Source organism: Macrotis lagotis, chromosome 5 (genome assembly GCF_037893015.1).
Source record: "Macrotis lagotis isolate mMagLag1 chromosome 5, bilby.v1.9.chrom.fasta, whole genome shotgun sequence".
NCBI lineage: Eukaryota > Metazoa > Chordata > Mammalia > Peramelemorphia > Peramelidae > Macrotis > Macrotis lagotis.
This window is the reverse complement of record NC_133662.1, coordinates 92,364,087-92,383,366: the sequence shown is the minus strand read 5'-3', so window position 1 is coordinate 92,383,366 and position 19,280 is coordinate 92,364,087. Positions and strand designations below refer to the sequence as shown.

The following is a 19,280-nucleotide window of genomic DNA, read 5'->3' as shown; positions in this document are numbered from 1 at the left end:
TTCCCTTTCCTTGCTATTTCCTTCCTTCCTTCCTTCCTTCCTTCCTTCCTTCCTTCCTTCCTTCCTTCCTTCCTTCCTTCCTTCCTTCCCTCCCATGCTTTCACTAGTATTGAGAATTCTTACTGTGCAAACTCTCTTTAGGCTTGTAGGATGTAGATCATCAACTCTTCCACAAGTTATATTCTTGCAGAGTTAATGGTGCATATGGTAGGGAGTACTGAAGTTAAGGGATCTAACATTGCTCTTGTGTGCCAGAGAAAGAATTTTCATTTATGTTTCATTGAACCCATTGACTTTAACAAAGTTTTCAATACTATTTAATTAAAGGGTATCTCAAAATGACAAACTCAGTTAAAATGTCTCTACTTTAAACTCAGATTATTTAAATTTTGAACATCACTATGTTCTTCTGATACAAAGAGATTTATCACTGAACTCACCATTGAATCTAAAACATATACTCTGTGGAAGAAAGACTAAGAGTCATAACGTTAACCCTGGAGAGCCCTTCTAATAAAGGACTGAACACTTCAAGTAGTTAATGATTTCTTCCACATTATGTAAAAGCAATAATAAAACATATATGTCCTTTTTAAAAAAGATACTGACCTTCTCATTTTCCCTCTAGTAATGATTACAATTTATATAGAGATAGTATGCAGGAGATAGATGCCTTACTCATATGCCATGGGACCATTTATTTTATTCTTCTTTAATTTTCCTGTGTTCTATTAATATTCATATTTTCTTTCATGGAAAAGAGCACCAGGGGCAGCTAGGTGGCGCAGTGGATAGAGCACCAGCCCTGGAGTCAGGAGTACCTAAGTTCAAATCTGGCCTCAGACACTTAATAATTACCCAGCCATGTGGCCCTGGGCAAGCCACTTAACCCCATTGCCTTGCAAAAATAAGAGCACCAGAAGAAGTTTTGTAAAGGAAATATTGCTCATAAAGTCATAAAAATGAGTATAACTGGATCATTACAAAAGAATTTGTAGTAGGATAGAGTGAAGAGCTTAACATAATCATTTTGTTTCTATGTTTGGCTAACACTGATAGATCAGTAGAAAGGAAAATTTAAAGACTGTTTTCAGTATATGAAAGATTGTTTTCAGAGCTAAAATATACTGTTCCTTGTTTTGTTTGCCTTCAGTGTTTTTATTCATTAAAAGTGACTCATGTTGTTGTAGCAAGACACAATTTATGTCTGGATTTGCTTTGCAAAAACCAGGTCTTATTTATCTTCTACTCAAGGTTTAGGATATGGTTGAGGCATTGGGGACATTTCTTTTCTAATATTTCACTTAAGTCCCCTTTGGTTGAATTCTGCCCAGTGTTTGTGTACTTCCTTCCCGGCATTACCCCTTTTAGTCACTGATCGCCTAGCATTTCTATTTCATTTAGCCACTTAATATCAATTAGCATTTTATTAAAAAAATACTTTAAAAATAGAGCAATAACAACAGTACAAATATTTCTCCCAGTGCATTAGGGGTGCACTTTCCCTTACACCACTTTGGCCTCTAGAGAGAGGGTTCGGCCCTAGTATAGTTTCTAAATACCATTAGTCAATTAGCTACCTGCATTATCTACCCAATGCTGCTGACTATTCTGTATCCTCTGTTTCTTGGCTTTAACTGTGGGAGAGAACCTCATGGCTGCATCCTATGAGATCAGTCATATTTTCAGCAACTATTCAGTGTCATGTGCCAAGCAGAAGACCCATCTCTGCCCTCATTAACTACCTTGAGAAGTGATGACTTGGTGCTGATCTTGAGCAATCTTCAGATCCTCCTAGAGGGCATAGTACCTAGTACTTCTGATGAGTTAAGCTGATCACTGATATCCTAGAGAAGAATAGACTAATCTCTCATTATATTATGGGAGACTTGGTCACCTTCAATCATGGCAGTCCCTCCAACTAGGATTTTTTACATGACTCAACTTGGCAAGTCCCTATTACCCAAAAAGTTATCAGCCAGCTCAAATGTTCACTTTAAAGACTGGAACTTCTCAAAGCCCCATCTCAGACTCTGGTGGGAGTGACATGAATTTAGATCTCAGAGATAGCAAATCCTTCTCTTTTTCCAATGACAACTTTTCTGAGTATAAGAAAGGGGACTTGAAATATGGAAATAAACAAAGACAGCCCCCCAAACTGAGCAAGATGGCCCAAGTATCTATTCCAAGAGGTTTTCACCTATGAGATTTTTATATGGGACATCCTCATCCACCCAGAGTTCAACAAGGGTCTCATGAAATGGGAGAAAAGCATGAGGGTATCTTCAAGCCCAGATGTGGGGTGTGAAGAAGAAACATAATAGCATAACCTATGAAAAACTGACCATGTCCTGAGGTGCTGCTTTAAATGAGCAGATCAGTGGCCAGAGACTAGTATATAAATTTGGCAAGATCCCAAGCAGCTGGAGCTGAATAATATTGATTGAAGAACTGGATGAGCAATGAGTTTGCCCCTGGACCCTAGTCTTCCAATTCCCTTCAAAAGATATTGTTGACTGTGGAAGTCAGTGGAGTGAAACTAAACATTGACCTGTCATTGTTGTCCGCAGTTGTCATGGGATATGGAGACCTTGAGCCCCTTCCTCCTCTCTTTTCTCTTGGAATTACGAACCCTCTGCTGACTGAAAATAAGAGGTCTCTCTGAGCTTGGACTCTAGATATCAAATGAGAGGTAAGAACCCTTTTTTCTAAGATTTCTGGACTAGCACTATTTGGGTGAATTTGATTTAATTTCTCTATGGGTAAATTTCCTGTTTTGTGAAATGAGGGGGTTGACTAGACAATCTTTAAGTTGTTTATCAATTCTGTATTTATAGTCACCAATCTCAGGATGTCATAAACTACTATAAAATCCAGAATGGTTATGTTTAGCAAAATAAGTAAAAATACAATACAACAAATAATGTTAGGATGTTTTCTAAATCACTCGGTGTGCTCATATCATCTTCCATTTGACTTTGATATCATTGAGTCTAGGCAACTCTCTAAGATGAGAAATTGTTAATCTGTTAATCTTCATTGGTTAGAAGAAATTCCCCCAAATTAATATGGATTCCTATGATTATGCAAACAAAAGTCTATCCCTAATCCTTTCTAAGAAGTATTATGCATTCTCTTTGTTCTTAGCAGCCCAAATTGTCTTTTCCCTTCATCTTTCCCATGATTGGAGAATGGGGAGGACTTCAAATGAGGATGTTACACAAAGATCACATTATTCTTTAATATCATATCTGTTAGGAAGGAAGCTATTTATTGAGTACATATGTGCCAGAATTTGTGCTAAGAAACTTTACAAATATGATCTTATTTGATCCTCACAACAATCTTAGGAGGTAGGTAATATAATTATTCTCATGTTACAGTCTAGGAAACTGAAGCAAATAGTAATTAACTGACTTGCCAAGGGTCACACAGTTAGTCTGAGCTCAAATTTGAACTCATCTCCTTATGCTAGATATGTACTGCTCCATCTAACTGCCTGGGCCAAAGTGATCTCTCAATGTAAATCTATGTATGAGAAGTAGAGATCAGTAAAGAAAATGAGGCAAGGAATCAACAGCAGAAAAATTACTCCCACCCCTACCTCAGAAGTGTAGGCAATCTAGGTTGGAGACTACATTTAAATGGACAACAGAAAACCATGGGAGAAACAGATGTGGAAGACTTTGAGTATTTCAGATATTTCAGATCTACCCAAAGAATGTGATATCTTGTATTGAATAAGAGGGTGGAATCTCTAAATGGTGATTGAGTCAAGTAGGACGGACGAGGCAATCTTCCCTATGTGGCTCAGAAACCATGAGATGAATTAATTTTAGTTTGATCTGGTTTGGTCATGTTTATTCATAGCCTCTGTCTACCCTTTCTTTAATGTTGATTTCCAAGATCTTCATGTTGGAAAAGTGGGATGAAGGGGCATGAAAACTGGACACTAGGGTGGGCATGAATATCTTTGTATCTCTAAAATAGTAGGAACTCACATGGGATTACTCACCTTTAGGGGCTCTGCTTTACTGAATGAACAACTTAAGTCCTTTGGGATGACTAGCATAGACTGCCTTGCATATATTTTTGTATTTAATTTTCTGCAAGCATAGACATGTTGTTTTCCCCAACAGAACCTAATTTGCTGGAGGACAGGGACTACTTCATGGAGTCATGTAATTTCTAAAAAAGTAAGGTTTCCAAGTAGACTCTACATTGCTCTCCTCAAACTTGTACCCTTTAGCATCACTTAATCCATAAACTACCCTTCCTAAATGGTGAATTTTTCAGAGTAGAATGACAGAATTTCAGAATTTCAAAGCTAAAAGGAACTTCAGATGCTATCTAGTCCAATGAACTTGTATCTCAATAGGAGTTCTTACTACAGCATAGACAATAAATGGTCATCTAGAGATTTCTTGAAGAAATCTAATGAGGGGACAATTCACTGTATTTATAGAGATTTCCTATTTTCTGTCTCTTTTAAGGTCATGGACTACTAATTAGCAGTTCAGATGAGGGTCACCTAGCGTCAGACACACTTTACTTTCTGTATTACATTACACACTACAAATTCCTTATCAAGGGAGAATGTTGTATAAAGCAAAAAGCCTTGTAGCACCTAGGACAAATACATTTGGACAAACTCAATAAATAGATGCTAGATTTTTAATAATTGGCATTTCTATAACCTATTCAAGTTTTTGAAATATTAGATACTTTATATCAGTTGAAAGTTACTAGGCACTGAGAGGCTAAATAATTTTCTTAAAGTCACACAGCAAGAGAAAATAGGACAGGGAATTTGAACACAAATCTTCCCACCTAAAGTCCAGTGCTAATTCATTATATGATGCTACATTTTTTCTGAATGAGGTTAAAAGTCATTATTGATGATGATGATGATGATGAATATAACTATCTTAGAATTACAAGTCTATTTTAATTGCAGCACAGGCTCCCTCCAGATGACTTTTAACATTGTGATTTTCTTTTGTTACTTGATTTCCATGTTGCTACCACCACAAGTGCATGTTCTTTGATACAATGGAAGCCAAGCATTACTGAATAATTTGTAAATAAGACAGTGAATATGATATTACTAGGCAAACTGGTTATTGCAAAAGGAATAATAAATAGACTTCTGAGTTATTCTAGTTCTCAGGCAAAATATGTCCTAGGAAAAGAGCTACTTTCACTAATGCTAATCTACTTATTGTCAGTAAATGACTTAGAACTGAATGAATCATACCCAGAAGACACATGATCTGTGTACCAGCTACAGATGGCAAAAATACTTGGTTAATAGTAGTAGATTGTATTTTTTGAGAATACTAAGCAAACCACAATATGAAAAGTATATGAATTATGGGAAAAGAAGACTTTCTTGATTAATTGACATTTGAATTGAGACTCCAGTGAATTTTTGTAATGAAGAGAATCATCCTTTTTTTTTGGGGGGGAAATGCATTTATCTAGGAGTCTAATGGTACAAACATTCCACTCCAATATTTATCACAAGAAACAGTCACATATAAGGTTTGCCTTTCTTTATATGAATTTGAGCCTCTTCCTATGTCATTTACTAAGCATTTCTATCTTCCTTCACGGATTAATTTAAATGGAGCTCCTTCATGGGACTTTTCTTGATCCACTCAGTAATTTTAATATCAATCCTGATATTACCTTTTATTTGTTTTGCATGTATTTTGTATTTTTTTTTGAATGTAAGAATGTGGGGGTAAAATCCCCTTTCAGACTTTCTTTAGCACAATTGCATATGAATGCTTCAGGACTGTTACTGAATAGATTAGAGAGGCAGTTGCCCAACTTGCTGGGTTTGGCATCTTATCTCTGTGTTTTGAGCTTCAAAGTCATTACAGGAAAAAAAACTGGAAGAGAACCCTGAAATTCCAAGAATTGTTTAGCTATTATTAAGCAAATAAAAATTTCCTGATTTACAGCCTAGGCTTCAAAGAGGACACATGAAATAAAGCTTGGTCTGTGACCAAGGGGCTCACATCCTTCACTAGAAAGAAATGACCAAGCCTGAGGATATGAACTAGCTGGAATGAGCCTGTCCTTTGTTTTAAAGAACTTGGGACCAGAGACTTGAAAACCTCTTGCTAGAGATCAGAGTTTGCAAGAACAAGACTTTGAGGGAATAAGAGAGGGAAAGCCTTCTTCTTGATCCAGAGAAAAGTTTTCTCCCCTGCTTTTTCTAAAATAGCTGAGAAAGATTTTTAAGCTAAGAAACCATGACAGCACCAGCTTTCCCCCGAGGAAGAGATATCTAAGGATTTCAGTTGTAGGGGTGGTAGAGATTCTAACTAAGCATTGCCTTTTTAAGCAACATTTTATTGAAAATCATTAAGGAGAAGTCCAATTTAGTACAGAGCACGAAACCAGTGACTCTAGTGAGAGCAATATAATAGTACCAGTTACCCAAATAGGGGCAGTGCAGTGCAATGGTACTAGTATCCCAGCAGAAATGGTAACAGTGGAATAAATACTGTGCTATCAGTGGCTTCAGTAGGAGCAGAACAGTGATATCAATAAGAAAGTACTATCAGTGACCCCAATGGAAGCAGTGCAATAGAAGGAATGGTCCCAGAGGGAGTAGAGGAAAGGTACCAATGGTCTCAATGGAGAATGACTGTTGATTGATTGATTGATATTTGTGCTTTGTTCTTGAAGAACATGACATCAGGAAGGTGATGCCTTGATAAGAAAGCAAACTGGATTTGAGTGAGGTTGTGCTGTGCTGAGTCACCAGCCTCACTTTCTCCTCCAGAGTCTTCTGAGTCCAGTGGCCAGATATGCATCAAGAAGTGTGGAGATGGCCCTGGATGTGAGGCAGTCAGGATTAAATAACTTTCCCAAGGTCACACAACTAGTAAATGTCAAGTGTCTAAGACCAGATTTGAACTCAGGCCCTCCTGACTCCAGGGTTGGTGGCCTTATATTGCATCACTTAGCTATCCTAACTAGTAGAAGTAGTGTGGTAGAAATGGCTCCAGTGGGAGCAGAAGCACAAAATTAGATGACAAACATCAAAAGCAACTTTGAGGTTGTGAGTTATGTTTCTATGCCTCTGCCTTGGCCATCTAGATTTCCTGTCTCTGCATCCCTCTATCATGTGTGCAAGGCATCTATATGCTCTTATAAGTGGTAAGATTTTATATGTATTTCTATCCATGTGTTCCCTTTTTGTCTTCATCCTTCCCATTGATGATGTGTTTATTTGTGAGATATGGAATTTCAAGTTTATGAGGGAAATTTTTTTTTTGCTTCTTTCATTAACTGTGCAATTTATTAAATCATCTTACTGAATTGTGTTCTTTGCTTATTATTAAATAAAACACATCTGTCAAGATTCATGAGCTACTATTTTAAGGGATAGGTATATACTAAATATCTTAAACCTAGTATAGCTGTCTGCCAGTGGACTCAACCCTGCAATGCCGCCAGGCAGTAACCTGAAATGTCTAGATGTTGTTTTCTCCAATTGAATGTAAGCTGATTGGGTGTAGAAATTGTTTCTTTTTATGCATTTTTGTATCCATTGCCTGGCTTATAACAGAGACTCAGTAAATGCCTTCTGGATGATTGATTCCATAGGATAGACATCAGCAAAATTGCTTTTTAAAGAGAGTGGGGGGGGAGAAAAAGAGAAGGCTATCCCTTTTATGAAGAGGAGGAGGATCTTGTTTCTATTCTTTGAAGAATATGGAATCAAGGCTAAATTGATGAATAGAAATAATAGATGATGACTGCTGAGAAAACCCTAAATTCACTCCTTCCCCAATTCACTAGTTAATGTCTGAAATTCCATGGCTAGAGTTAATCCTTAGTTCCAAATGTTAAGGTTTCTGTCTTTCTTTAGATAGATTCATATGTTAGACCCTCCAGGGGAAGAGCTATGGGAAAACATGATTAGAATTGCAAGAATGAGAAAACTTAGAGGCTGTCACCTATATCTGTGGAAGGCAGACACACATGGATAAAATATTGGATATTTCAGAGTATCAAGTTGTCCCTGTTAAAATGCAAATAGCAATGAAGTAGGCCTCTTTGTTAAGCCAGGATTCTTTTAATCCACTTATTGTCTTTCTAAAAGGCATCATATTTCATCACATTCATGTTCCATAATTTATTTTTCAACTTAAAAATGTATGGGAACCTACTTTGACTTCAGAGTTAAGTGACTTCTTGAGGATAGTTTTAATTTTTTTTTTTTTAGTTTTTTGCAAGGCAAATGGGGTTAAGTGGCTTACCCAAGGCCACACAGCTAGGTATTTATTAAGTGTCCGAGGCTGGATTTGAACTCAGGTACTCCTGACTCCAGGGCCAGTGCTCTATCCACCTAGCTGCCCCGATAGTTTTAATTTAAAAATGGTAGCTTTCCTAGAAGATTTATTTGACGGCATTTCTTATGCTACCAATAGTATATTAGAGTGGTTGTCCTTTCACAGCACCTACACCCTTTTTCTTCTAACTGGATTCCTCTTTATACATCTTTAGAAGGGGATATTTTGCACCCTACCCAGTCAGATATAGAGTGTTTCCTGTGTTATAGCTATGCCCTAGGATTTTGAGTCGGTCAGAAAAAAGCAAACTCTAGAAAAATGAATTTTGTCAAATATAGAAAAAAAAAGTTTAAAAAATACTCCAAAAAAGTCTTTTCCAGAGAGCAGGACTTCATAAACTCTGATGTCTTTCCTTCATTGTAACCCCATCTGAAGCTGTTTGATTGGTACTTCTTTCTCCTTTGATGCCTAAGCATCTGAAAAATGGAAGGAAAAACCAGTTATAGACTAAACAAAAAGCTGCTTTAGACAGGGACTTCATTGCGTTCAATAGGATATTGAAACAATGCTGGAAAAGATCATAAAGATCATCTAATCCAGAAGTGTCATGTTCTTACAAATCTTTGAAATATAGCTTAAACTAAATTAAACTGCAATTGGAAAAATGTTCAACAAAATTAAATAAAAATGCAATGCAATGTAGATAATATTAATTTATGGTATTCTGCATCAATATGAGGCCCACAATAATCCTTTTCTATTTCAGTTGGACACCAGTGATTTAATCCAAATCTTAGTCCTCAGGGAGGACTAATATGTCTGGCATTAGGGATGCTGAGCCTTTTTCAGTGTTGTTTTCTAGCTTTGGTGTCCAACTAGTCACGCAACTCTCCCCTGTGTTCCAAGAAACTGTAGCATATCCACTGGCCACACCTTGAAAAACTCTCTTGGCAGATGGGTTAGACCAAGTTGAGAGTAACCAATGGACTTCAAATCCATTATCGAGTTAGGAGTTATATACCCCAAGCATGTGAAGAATTCCCATCACAGAATGGCTATACAAGAACAGTTTGTTCCAATGGTCATATGAGTGACTGAAACAGGTTTTGTGGAGCGTTTAGAGGTTGGTCACTCATCAAAGATGCAAGTCAAGGTCATCCACTACATCCTAGGTCATTGTCAATCTTCTTGACTTTGTCTTGCCACTAGACTTTAATAATTATAAAAGAGAGAATGAGGTCAATGACTTTGGGTAACTCTACCTCACTTAAATCCATTTTATGAGTCAAAAGATATCCATATTATTTTGTCATTTTTACCTACTTCAGAGTCCTCTCATGATTGGCAAGTGATAGAAGTAGTAAGTGTGGATCCATTGGGAACTGTAGACCCAAACTTACACTCAAGTGACCTAGGTCATAGGAATTTTCTTTTCACTGGATTGAAGCAGCAGTGAGATTGGGAAGCCCCTTAGTTGGCTGAGCAATCTTTTTAAGGACCATATTCATTAACCATATTGTTGATCTCCTGGCATGAGAAAGGGACTATAGAAAGTGCCCTAAAATTGTTTATTTCATCCAATCTAACTGGTCATGCTTATAAAAGCGTGTGGAGAATCTTATCTATTATTAAAAAAAACAAAAACAGTGTACAGAAATGTTTGTGATGATTATTCCATTCATATTGGTACATAGAATGTGTATATGCTTTGAGCAATATGACATCTAGTATACTTGAAAGACCAACAGCTCTTAAGAGAAAACTCAACAGATATCACATTCAAATAGCAGCCCTAAGTGAAACAACACTGAAAACAAAGGCCATATTTTTGAAGTTGGAACTGGTTGCAAATTTTTCTGGAGTGGCCACAGTTAAGGGGAATGCTGGAAAGCTGGTGTGGGTTTCACAAGCAAAAATAATCTAATCAACAAGCTCACATGCCTCCCCAAAGAAGTAAATGGTAGTTTCATGATAATGTAATTGCCACTTGCAAGTATCACACCACTATTTTCAATAAGTTTTTCTCCCACCATGATAAATCTTGCTGAAGAAATTTTTTTTGAAAACCTGGAGATCCTAATTATCTGTGTGTCAGAGGACAAGCTTGCAATTCTAGGTGACTTTAATACTAGAATAGGTTATAGATTATCAGAATTGGCAGGGAAGAATGAAGTTGGAAATAGCAATAGCAATGACCATTTACTACTGAAGACTTGTGCATCTCATGACCAATCCATCATTAATATTATCTTCCATTTACCTAAACTCAATGAAACTTCATCTATGAACTTTCCCAGCAAACATTGGTATCTAAAAAAGGAGGCAAAGTCGAACCAAAACACAATTGGCAGAAAAGGAGTGGAGAGCTTTCAGAGATCTTGTATGCAGCATTTCATTTACTCATCTGGACCAGAGTACCAGCAAACATCAGGACTGGTTTGACAAAATTGCGGGGGGGGGGGAGGATTCAGAAGCTACGATGCAAAATCCAAAAACTCCACAAAATTTACCAGATGGATAGTATGTCTCTAAGCAGGCAACATTCAAGTCCATCAAAAGTACAAACAAAGCTTAAAGAACTGCAGGATTCTTGGCTCAATAAGAAAGCAGATTAAATTTAGTTTTATTCAGATAGTAACAACATACAATGTCTTTATGATGCCCTAAAGGCTATTTATGGGTAAAAAAAAAAACTTACGGTGCCTCTCAACAACTTGGTATTGATGGAATTACATTGGTTAATGATAAGGGCATGGTCCTGGAATCATGGGCTGAACATTTTATTGTGATCTCAACAGACTATCTTCAACCAAAGCTGAGAACACTGACTGTACACTTCAGGTTGAAGTCAATCCCTCTCTAGACAGTCTTCCAGTTTGAAGAAGAGATTTTTGAATGCCATTAGATTCCTTTTGTGTGGAAAAGTGCCAGTGTTGATTCCATTTCAAATGAAATTTATAAGACATAGAGTCCACTGATCATACAAAAGCTGACCAAATTTTGGGGGGTTATATAGTAAGAGGAGGTTATCTTCCAGGAGTTCAAGAATGCCTCCAATGTCCATTTCTATAAAAGAAAAATAAATAGGTTGTCTTGTGACAAACACAGGGGGGTCTCTCTCTTAGTCATTGGCAAGATTCTTGTTATATTTCTCATTAATGTACTGATCCTTTCCCTGGAAGATGGTTATTTACCCAAGAGCAAGTGTGTATTCAGAAACAATTGAGTTGTAATAGTCAGTATGACATTTGGTGCTCAACACCTCGAGGAGAAATTTCAGGAGCAGAACAGAAGTCTGTACACAATGTTCTTTGATCTGACCAAGGCCTATTAGTCATAGGGGCTTTTTGAAGAGTATTTGGTTACTTGAAGAAGTTCATCAGTATTGTATGCCAGTTCCAAGACAATATTCTTGTATGGATTTTGGATAATGGATGATGTACTTGTTCTTTTCCAGACATCTATGGAGTGAATAACAGTTGAATACTTGCTCCTATGGTTTTGGGCATGCATGGTGTTTTTAGCAATGTTATCAGATGCCTTCAATCAAGGTGAAAATGACATCAAGGTCAGCTATTGTACGGATGGTGAATTATTTAACTTGAAAATAATACAAGTCAACACTAAAGTCAAGAAAGAGTTGGAGAAGGCAAACCACTTTAGCATCTTTGCCAATAAAACTCTAAATGTGGTAAAAAATATGGTCAGACACAAATGAAGTGATTCAATACCACTATACATGCACATATCTCTATATATACATTATATCTATATCTATATCTATATATATCTATATCTATATCTATATAGATAGATAGATGGATAGATAGATAGATAGACATACATATAGGATTCCAAAAAATAAACTATATTGAACATTCGTATACCTTCATATTAATATGTAGATATTCAATGTAATTGGTTTCTGTTAAAATCCTATTCATTTTATGCATTTAAAAATATTATTTTGAGAAGGTGGCTATAGTCTTTACCAAAGTGCCAAAGAGGAATGTACCACACACAGAAAAAAAGTTAGCAACCCTTTCTCTCAATCTCTGGACATAGCATGGATGCTCATGAAATATCTGTGCTATGATTATTCCATGTAGAACCTCTCTCTCTCTCTCTCTCTCTCTCTCTCTCTCTCTCTCTCTCTTTATCTCTCTCTCTCTCTCTCTAACACACACACACACACACACACACACACACACACACACACACACACGACTCGATGGTCCAAGAATGCATCATTGGGTGAACAATAAACATTCATTCACAAGGTCTTTTTTTCTGGTAGTTAGCTAAAACTCTTTTGAGTGATTATAGATCTCATTCAGAAGTCTCTGAAGTGTTCTGCGTTTTGATGCAAACTGAAGAATTCCTTAGAGATTGTGACATCATCTCTATGACTATTTTCAGATACTGATTCCACTTCTCTAAATAGGTAAATGAGAAAGTTGATGATATTCAAAGGGCAATATTTTCTTTTCTTTTTTAAAAAAATACCCTCTGTGCCTCCAGTCATTCCTTCATTCAAGGCATATTTCTAAATCAGACAGGCTTTATGTCATTATACATATATATATATATATATATATATATATATATATATATATATATATATATATATATTAGATTCTTAAAAATGTTTGTTGATTCATCAGTTGACTGACTTTTGAATCAGGAAATCCTGGCTCTAATGCCTGCCTCTGACACATACAGGTAATAGAGCATAGATAAGTCACTTAAACTCTCAGTAGCTCAGGTAGCTCTCTAATGTGGCAAATTATAGATGAGTTGTTATTATGTATTATTGGAAGGACTTTCCCACAACAAGAAAATCACAAATTTCAGATCCTGCTTGAGTGATTCCCCAAAGTTACTAAAGTTGATATTACTTTAGTATTCCCCATGAATTTTTCTTTAGTTGTATGCATAGCATAAACTATAATGTGCATTTACTTTTATCAAAAAACAAAATAGAAGTTGTGTTTTATGTAATTCTTACTTTATAAGAATAAAAAATTAGATGAGATTTTATTGTATTACTTTTGTTTCTGATTATTATTTCATCAGTTAATATTTTTTTGGAATTTTAATAAATTAGGTGGGAAAGTTCTATGCCTGAAAATATTTTTTTGGTCTATAGAATGAAATGTCAATAGGATTTTCTTAGAAAGACATTATCATTAAACTTTATAGTCAAATTCAGATACCTGAGGGTCATCTTAGGAATTTTGAAAAGGAGATTCAAAAATATCAAGAAAAAAACACTAGTGAATGCTTCAATTCTATTGAGCACTCTGTTAAGAGATAAGGGCTAAAAGGATCAGATTTCTTGGTCTAGGGTCATATCAGGAGACAAGAAAGAAGATAGGAAGATTCTGGAAGGGAAGATTTCAAGGGACAAGAAAAATCTAGTTGATTTCGGCTTGACAGCAGTTCCCATATCCTTTTTCCTAATCTTTCCTCACATAACTACCAACTTATTGTATAAAACCTTGCTGCCACACACTTTTACTGGTATCATAACTTCCTAATTGGACTCAGTCCATCAATCATATAACTGCCAAATTGATCTTCTAAAGCAGAGGTCTGACCCTGTCACATCCTTTCTCAAAAAGCTCTAGTGGCTCCAAATTGCCTCCAGGATAAAATGCAAGCTCCTCTGTCTGACATTTAAAAACCTTTACAATAACTAAACTTATTTCCCATTACTCTCCCTCAGTCACTATATGTTCCAGACAAACTGAAAGCCTATGACTGCTGCCTATATTTAACATTTCACCTCCTCCCTCCATATTGTAGCCAAGAGCAACTCTGCCAGGAATGTTCTCTTTGCTTATCTCTTGAAATTTCTACCTCTACTAAATGCTCACTCCCAGTGCCATCTTCTACAAGAGGATTTTCCTGGTTCCTCTTATTATTAATATTCCCTTTTCCCATTGAAATTTTATATACATATATACACACACACACGTATATATGTATATGTATTGTTTGTATATTTACTTGTGTAAATGTTGTATTTTAAATTAAATATAACCCAAGGAAGATATTTGAATAGAGAGATGATTTGATAAGACAGGTGCATTAGAGAGAATATTTTATCATCTGTTTGGAGAATATGTCTTAAAAGGAAAGAATAGACATAATTATTTCTATTTGGAGACTGTTACATTGTCCAGGCAAGCAGTGACAAAAATCTTGAAATTAGAATGGTAACTGCAGTATAACTGAGGCAGCTAGGTGGATACAGTGCTTACTGTACCTGGAGTCAGGAAGACCTGAATTCAAATTTGACCTCAGATCTCATTAGCTTTGGGACTCAGGGCAAGTCACTTAACTCTGTTAGCCTCAGTTTCCTCACCTATAAATTAAGCTGAAGAAAGAAACAGCAAACCACTTCATATTTTTTTCTGAGAAAAATCCAAATGGAGTCATGAAGAGTTGGGTATGACTAAATGAATGAATAACAATAAAACAATATAAGTGGAAAGAAGGCAATGGATTTGAGAGATATGGAGTTATATTATGTAAAGTGCCTGAATTTATAGATGATGAAGTTGTATTAGTAGACCAGTTGTGGTGGGAATTGATGTTTCAATTTTACTGCTCCTACCTAAATTAAATGAGTTTTTCCTTAAAAGGCATAGAAGCCATTCTACAGATTGAATAGGCTCAAGGGACTAGAGACTTGGAGATATCACTTCCTTGTTGCCCAAGTATAAACAGCCATGTTGACTTCCAACTTCCCTCTGATGCTTGGCCAGTTCATGGTCAATTAAAAAAAGAGGAGATTTACTCATTTGAATCAAACTGCTGTGTCCCAGATACATATATAATGCTATGTTTCCATAATTAGCTCGTTTTAAACCTAGGGGTAATAAAATGACTCTTAAATTCAATTTGATTAGGAGGTACAAAAGGTCCCTTTGACTCTTTCAGGGAATCTGCAAGGTCAAAACTACATTTACTCTTATTTAAATTATTTAAACTATCATATAACTATTAAATATTCTTACTTTTTCCAACCACTTATGTTTGCAAGACCATATTTTTTCCATGTTTTCAACTAGAACAACAAACTGTTGTAGATTAAATGCAAAAGCATAATTGAGACTATTTTACTCTACTATTAAACAGGCATTTAAGAAATTTCCAAATAAAATTGCCTTTCTTCTCACTAATTTTCTTTTGAATTTTGGAAATGTAGTTTTAGAAAAATAAAATATATTATTTATATTAACATGATAGATGTATATTATTGCAACATAATGGATAGAGTGCTGAACCTGGAGTCAGAGAGACTCATCTTCCTGAGTTCAAATTTGACCCACTTATTAGCTGTGTAACCCTATGTAAGTTATGTGATCTTCTTTGCCTCAGTTTCCACATCTTTGAAATGAGCTAGAGAAGAAAATGGTAAACTACTCCAGTATCTTTGCCAAAAAAACCCAAATGGGGTTTTTAAATAGTTTAATATTTTAAGTAGTTTAATAAAAATTTAAAAATATGTTTTGATTTATAATTTAGTATTAATATATATATAACCAATATAAATGAAACCTCTTTGCTAGAGCTTTCAATAATTTTTAAGTGTATAAAATATATAACACTCCCTATCTCCCATTGCAATTTTGTATTTTTAAGATTTGGGACAATGTTTCTTCTACCCTCCAAACAGAGCCTTACTTTTGTAGAGTCTATTACTTGACTTGGAAAATTAAAAACAAGAGGAAAAATATCTGACCATAAAAAGTTACTATGGTAGCAAGGAAGATCAAAATATACTCATAAGATGATTTATAATTTTTAAGTGTATAAAGGGGTTTTAAGACCAAAAAGTTTGGGAATAAATGAAAGTAGAAATGGCACTGGATGCAAATCAGAAGATCTAGATCTGGACTTTGCCTGTGGGACTTGGGAACTTAGAATATTCATTTTATCTTGAAACAGTCTTTTAATAATTTTATAACATTATCTTTTGTGTGTACCACATAAGACTGTTGTCATGAGAAAATTTGCAGCAAAGGAAACAACCAAAAAGTTTCCACTCAAGTCAGCCTACATAAAAATTACTTCAGGGATGATAAAAAGAAGCACCAAATGAAACAGAGATATAACAAACCTTAGAAGAAACACCAATGATCTCTCCTTTATCCTTTCAGGGTCTCTACCGGAAGATAAGACCTGATGATTTTCTTGCTCTGGTGAATGTTTCCAGAAATCAGATCTGAAGCCAGTATGACTTATCATTTAGGACAGTGACAAGAGATGGTGATGCCTTTCTTGACTTCCCAATCATGCGCAGGGTTTAGGGCTCAGACACTGGAAAAAAAAGACACACACTGATCTCAGGCAGCTTCCAGCTAGGAATTACAATGTGGAAGGGCAATCTAATTGTTAGTTACCCATTCAGAACTGCAGTAGGGCATTGGCACCTGAGCTATAGAGATTTATCCCTAGTACATTAGTGTTTCATTCTGGGATTGCAGAGAGAGGGATATAGTCTTAATCAAGACACCCAAGATTGTATGTGTGTGTGTGTGTGTGTGGGGGGGGTGATGCTGAACTTGGCTATAGGACAAAGTACATTCTAGGAATTGAAGGCAAAATCATGAACAAATAGAAGAAAATTATTAGTTAACTATAAGTAATTTTTTTTATGAGCTATAAGGTTAAGTGACCAAGGTCACACAGCTAGAAAGCATCAAGTGTCTGAGGCCAGATTTGAATTACAGTCTTCCTGACTCCAGGGCCAGTGCTCTATCCACCGTATCACTTAACTACCCCCAGCTATAGTTAATTGCTTTTTAAAAATAGTTACTGTTAATTAAATGTTGATTAATAGAGTTCTAAGATAATATTTCAGAAAAATTTACCTGAAATGTTTACAAATGGAATTTTAGGGAAACAAATTTCTAGGTTACCCAGGACTCTAAAATTGGATGGAAGAAAGGGGAAAAAAATCTGAAATAAGGGAAAGAGAATGTGATTTGAGTCCTTGGAAAAAGAAGGAATTGCTTAGATAGAGAAGTTTAAAAAACTTTATGTGAGGCAATCAGGGTCAAGTAACTTGCCCAAGGTCCCACAGCTAGTGTCAAGTGTCTGAGGCTGAATTTTAACTTGTGTCCTAACTTCAAGGCTAGTGCTCCATCCACTGCACCACTGAGGTAGTGAACAACCAGAAAAGTAAAATGGAACAGAAAATAGCTACAAAATCCCTAAAATCTTGGGACAGTGCACCCTTGGCCCTGGAAGCAGAGCCCCACCAGAACAGAGTTAAAATAAAGTCATGGGCTGGAGAAATGAGTAAACAATAGAAGAAAACAAATCTGACCATAGACAGTCATTATGGGGAAAAAGGAAAATCAAATTATACACTCAGAAGATGATACAATCAAAGTTTATAGGATGAAAGCCTCCAAGAAAAGTATTTATTGGTCTCAGGCTATGGAAGACCTCAAAAAAAGATTTTGAAAATCAAGGAAGGGAAGTAAAGGAAAAATTGGAAAGAGAAATGAGAGTAATGCAGGAGAATCATAAAAAGCAGAAAGAATTCACTAGTTTAATGAAAAAATGAAAATTGAAGTAGAGCCAAGATGGCAGAGTAATGGAAGGGATTCATCTGATTTCTCCCCCAGACCTCTCCAATTGCCTTTAAGTTATGACTCTAAACAGATTGTAGGGGGGGGGGCAGAAGCTTCCAAAAAAGACAGAATGAAATAATTTTTTAGCCAAAGGCAATTTAGGAAGTTGGTAGGAACTATCCTTTGCATCTGGGTGAGAAAGGAGCATAGTATAACTGAATTCATGCCAGTGCAGATCTGACTTGAACAAACCAGAAGCAGGATGAGGGAGCCACTGAATCAGCAGTAGTCGCTATTGTTTTTGTAGCTCTCATTACACAGTTGGCAAAAAGATCAAACAACTGGTCAGAAGGAGATTACGGGGATCTCTTTGCTAGTATTGAGGCAGGAATCTGCTGTTTTGCCTTTATTTGGATCTGGATTGCAATCCTGGATGGTAATCCCAGGATGAGCAGGAGCCCTAACACACCAGAGCTTGAAGTTCCAGGGTAGTGGGAATTACTCTCATAATTTCAGGGCAGAAAAGAGGGATTGTGGTCATTCATAGACAGAGTACAGACCAGAAGAGTAGTAAACACACCTCTCCTCAAATCATACCACTTTGGAAGAACTGAAAATTTTCAGTAAAAGTACCTCTGGAAACAGCTATACAAAGCCCCTGAAGTTTGGGACAGTGTTTCCTCTACCCTCCAAACAGAGCCTTACTTTTGTAGAGTCTGTTACTTGACTTGGAAAATTAAAAAAACAAGAGGAAAAAATCTGACCGTGAAAAGTTACTATGGTAGCAAGGAAGATCAAAATATACTCATAACATGATAACAGTGTTAAAGCCTTTCATCTAAAGCCTCCAAATAAAATATGAATTGCTATCAGACTATGGAAGAACTCAAAAAGAGTTTGAAAATCAAGTACAGCAGGTAGTGGAAAAATTGGGGAGAAAAATGAAAACTGAAAGAAAATCATGAAAAATGAGTGAGAAAATCATGAAAAAATGTCTTGGTAAAGGAGGCACAAAAAGCACTGAAGAAAGTACTTTAAAATAAACTAGATCAAATGATAAAAAGAGGCACAGAAAGTCAATGAGGAAAAAATGTCTTTAAAAAGCATAATTGGCCAGGGGGCAGAGCCAAGGTGATGGAGTAAAGGCAGAGATTCTCCAGAGTTCTCCACTAAACCACTCCAAATACCTTTAAATAATGATTTTAAACAAATTCTAGAGTGGCAGAACTCATAAAAAAAGACCGAGTAAAATAATTTTCCTGCCCAGGACAACTTGGAAATCTGGGGAAGGGTCTACTTTTATTTCTATGATTTGAGAAAGGACTGTTGGGTCCATGACAGAGTGAACAGCCCCAGAAATCCAGAAACATAC

At 36.1% G+C, this 19,280-nt stretch overlaps 1 pseudogene; it reads left to right on the top strand.

Moving 5' to 3' along the window:
- Positions 1-1,704: 1,704 nt before the first annotated feature.
- On the top strand, positions 1,705-2,433 carry LOC141489332 (ETS-related transcription factor Elf-3 pseudogene; annotated as a pseudogene).
- Positions 2,434-19,280: the final 16,847 nt, after the last annotated feature.